The 4,334-nt window shown below is 51.6% G+C and overlaps 2 non-coding genes across 2 annotated transcripts; one reads left to right on the top strand and one right to left on the bottom strand.

Moving 5' to 3' along the window:
- Positions 1-2,779: 2,779 nt before the first annotated feature.
- On the bottom strand, positions 2,780-2,852 carry TRNAV-CAC (transfer RNA valine (anticodon CAC)). Its single transcript has one exon. It is a non-coding gene; the product is annotated as a tRNA-Val (tRNA).
- Positions 2,853-3,863: 1,011 nt separating this feature from the next.
- Positions 3,864-3,946, top strand: TRNAL-CAG (transfer RNA leucine (anticodon CAG)). Its single transcript has one exon. It is a non-coding gene; the product is annotated as a tRNA-Leu (tRNA).
- The last annotated feature ends 388 nt before the right edge of the window (positions 3,947-4,334 follow it).

Here is a 4,334-nt window from a genome sequence, read left to right as displayed (position 1 = left end):
GCACTGGTGGGCACTGGTGGGGGTCTTAGCCACACACACACTCTGATGCTGGGCACTGGTGGCACTGGTGGGCACTGGTGGGGGTCTCAGCCACACACACACTCTGATGCTGGGCACTGGTGGGCACTGGTGGGCACTGGTGGGGGTCTCAGCCACACACACACTCTGATGCTGGGCACTGGTGGGCACTGGTGGGCAGTGGTGGGGGTCTTAGCCACACACACACTCTGATGCTGGGCACTGGTGGGCACTGGTGGGGGTCTTAGCCACACACACACTCTGATGCTGGGCACTGGTGAAGTGCGGTGACGTACTTCGATGACGTAGGTGCGGCACGCCTCTGTATTGCACTGGTGTTGTGCGGTGAGGTACCGTACCCCGAGGTCATTGACGTACCGTACCCCAGCTGGATGGCGTACATGCTGCACGTATGACACTGGTGAAGTGCGGTGACGTACTTTGATGACGTAGGTGCGGCACGCCTCCGTATTGCACTGGTGTTGTGCGGTGACGTACCGTACCCCGAGGTCGTTGACGTACCGTACCCCAGCTGGATGGCGTACATGCTGCACGTATGACACTGGTGAAGTGCGGTGACGTACTTCAATGACGTAGGTGCGGCACGCCTCCGTATTGCACTGGTGTTGTGCGGTGACGTACCGTACCCCGAGGTCGTTGACGTACCGTACCCCAGCTGAATGGCGTACATGCTGCACGTATGACACTGGTGAAGTGCGGTGACGTACTTCGATGTCGTAGGTGCGGCACGCCTCCGTATTTCACTGATGTTGTGCGGTGACGTACCGTACCCCGAGGTCGTTGACGTACCGTACCCCAGCTGGATGGCATACATGCTGCACGTATCACACTGGTGAAGTGCGGTGACGTACTTCGATGACGTAGGTGCGGCACGCCTCTGTATTGCACTGATGTTGTGCGGTGACGTACCGTACCCCGAGGTCGTTGACGTACCGTAACCCAGCTGGATGGCGTACATGCTGCACGTATGACACTGGTGAAGTGCGGTGACGTACTTCGATGATGTAGGTGCGACACGCCTCCGTATTGCACTGATGTTGTGCGGTGACGTACCGTACCCCGAGGTCGTTGACGTACCGTACCCCAGCTGGATGGCGTACATGCTGCACGTATGACACTGGTGAAGTGCGGTGACGTACTTCGATGACGTAGGTGCGGCACGCCTCCGTATTGCACTGATGTTGTGCGGTGACGTACCGTACCCCGAGGTCGTTGACGTACCGTACCCCAGCTGGATGGCGTACATGCTGCACGTATGACACTGGTGAAGTGCGGTGACGTACTTCGATGACGTAGGTGCGGCACGCCTCCGTATTGCACTGATGTTGTGCGGTGACGTACCGTACCCCGAGGTCGTTGACGTACCGTACCCCAGCTGGATGGCGTACATGCTGCACGTATGACACTGGTGAAGTGCGGTGACGTACTTCGATGAAGTAGGTGCGGCACGCCTAAGTATTGCACTGATGTTGTGCGGTGACGTACCGTACCCCGAGGTCGTTGACGTACCGCACCCCAGCTGGATGGCGTACATGCTGGAAGTATGACACTGGTGAAGTGCGGTGACGTACTTCGATGACGTAGGTGCGGCACGCCTCCGTATTGCACTGGTGTTGCGTGGTGACGTACCGTACCCCGAGGTCGTTGACGTACCGTACCCCAGCTGGATGGCGTACATGCTGCACGTATTACACTGATGAAGTGCGGGAGTGTGTGAACCAACGTACCCAGAGATGACAGTCGTGCAATGGAGATGTGCGAGTGTGGCAACACGTACAGGTATGTTGGATTTTGTTGTACTCACCTTCTGCGCCGTCGTCGGTTTCTAAGTACGAGGTGGTGGCCGTACATGATAGGGATGAGACGGACGATGGCGTTCATGTCCTGCTTGTCGCGTACCGGGGTGCGGTTCGTGCCGGAGTGTGGTTTTACGGTAGTTTAGAGCTCTCGTAGACAAAGAGCCGTACGGAGTGTGTTCTACACGGATCGTACTTCCTGGTTCGGGAGACGCGCTCTTTTTACGTTCGGACGTTGCGTCGAGCGTCAGTCGAATGCAATTCGTATGGACTTTCGATTCGTACGGCGTTTTTTACGAGTCGTACGGAGTGACGCTTTAGATTGTGATCGTACTTGCTGATTCGTACGGGGACGCCTATGGGTACGACTCGTACGGGGAAAAACGCTCCGAACCGCTATTCGGAGCGCTTTTTCCCGGATCGGAATCGACCCCTTAGGTATTACTATGTGAGGACTCTGTTGTTCACTTCCTTGTCTCTTTTTACACACTAATTATTGGCATGCTCTTTCTCGTTCCGAAATATCCCGGCCTTTCTTTACATTTTTGCAAAATTCTCGTTCTCTCTTTGTGAGAATAGTGCACCGGCCCAGGGGCAGGACAGCGGGGCTACTGCATTTATGTTTTACATATTTTACTTTAAAAGCATTTTCCAGGGAATATTTTTTTGCTATTTTTAATTTTATCATCATCACATTTAAAATTTCAAGTCAGTAAACATAAACGAATGTAACACAATCGAACCAACTTTAGCTAAGATACTGACCTCAAAAGTACTGTATTGTGGTAATGGCTAGACACATGAAGTCACTGACTTTACAACTCCGAGTTCCGCGGACTTTGGAATGATAGATCACTCAGATTCAAACTCTAGCCATAGTAATAAAAATAGTATTATGAAATGAATGAAATATATCTCTGATTGTTACAATGGCAAGTTAAAAGTGTTTCCGCCCGGTTTCGAACCGGGGACCTTTCGCGTGTGAGGCGAACGTGATAACCACTACACTACGGAAACTCAATGTTCATCGAATGGGGCCCTCCAAACAAATCACCCATGAGCGCAGAGCAGTGTTCTCACATTATCAAAAGTCCTGATTGTATTTCTTAAAGTGGCTTCAGAAATGATTTCCTCATTTGGTTCTAGCTCCTTTCATTTCAGTCTCCCTTTGTGATCCTTTTTTGCTCCTGTCCCGCTGCAGCAGAGCATTTACTCAGCCCATTCCCTCATACAAAAAGAATTTAATTCTGCCTTTTTATGATCAAGCTAACTTTCCGCTGTGGCTTGTGCAACTCACAGCTTCGGAGACACCTCGGCTCCGCGTCAGCCGGCGGCAGGTGCACGCCGGGAGTGTGGGGCTGACCGACCCTTCATGATTCCAGCGCCGCCCTGAGGCTGCTCAGCCGAGAACCGTCCCCGCCAGAGCTTGGACGAGTCAGCAGGACTGAAGGGTCAAGAGTTATAGGATTCTTTAGAGTCTTTTCACCATATTTGATTGAAAACGGCAGAGAGTGGAGGCAACCAATGTGGGCCTCAGCTGTAGGGATTAATCGCACCCACCGCACCCACAACTGTGCGGCCCTGAACGCCGCTCTGAGCCCGGACTGAGCTGAACTGCCCGGACTGAGCTGCACCCCCTGAGGCCGGACTGAGCTGCAGCCGCTGAGTATGAAGCACAATCTTTCTTTGAGGGCTGCTTTGTGACTTTTGCAATTCCCCTCTACAGTGACACCTCCAGTAACGCTGCAAAAAAACATCTTTTTTACCCGCAGAGACCAAAGACGCCTTTTACAGACACTATCCAGAGGTTGTGGGGTAGTACATTATAGAGATGTGTCCTGTGACGACCCGAGCTGAGAGTGATGAAGCTCCTTGTATCCAGGGTCCTGAGGCATCTTTAAAAACATCTCCGAACCCCACCAACCCCCTGGACGGGATGTTTTGTAACACAGAAGTCACTACAAGAAACTGTGTGCGCAGCTTTCCCTACGTGGGCTGGAAAGTGAGCCACAGAGGTGTAAGCAGTGTGTCAGGATGGCCGAGCGGTCAAAGGCGCTGCGTTCAGGTCGCAGTCTCCTCTGGAGGCGTGGGTACGAATCCCACTTCTGACAGTAGCTTTTGCGACTCATATTCACAGTTTTTTCTCCAGACAATATTACACAATCCTAACACACTTCAGTAAATTGTCGTTCAGCTCCAGGGCACACGTCCTAAAAAAAGAAATGGGGGGACTAACTTAGTTTGGCAGTAGGCAAGTGACATCACGCTGCACGACAACACGGCTCAAATGACTCTAGACCTTCCTCACAAACTCGCAACTGCCTTCTATTTTTGCCCTCTCCTAATCCTTCTCCCCTGCTCTATTTATTTCTAACCATTCCTTTCTCCCTGTCACTCACACACACTTCTCTTTTTTTTTTTTTTTTTTTTTATTTAGAATTTTTTTTATTGGTATACAAAAGAAGGTCGTACAAAAATATATATATACAGATATAGGTA

This window comes from Lissotriton helveticus, chromosome 1_2, assembly GCF_964261635.1.
Source record: "Lissotriton helveticus chromosome 1_2, aLisHel1.1, whole genome shotgun sequence".
Taxonomy (NCBI): domain Eukaryota; kingdom Metazoa; phylum Chordata; class Amphibia; order Caudata; family Salamandridae; genus Lissotriton; species Lissotriton helveticus.
Note: the sequence above shows the minus strand (reverse complement) of the source record. Positions and strands in the feature narration are given on the sequence as shown.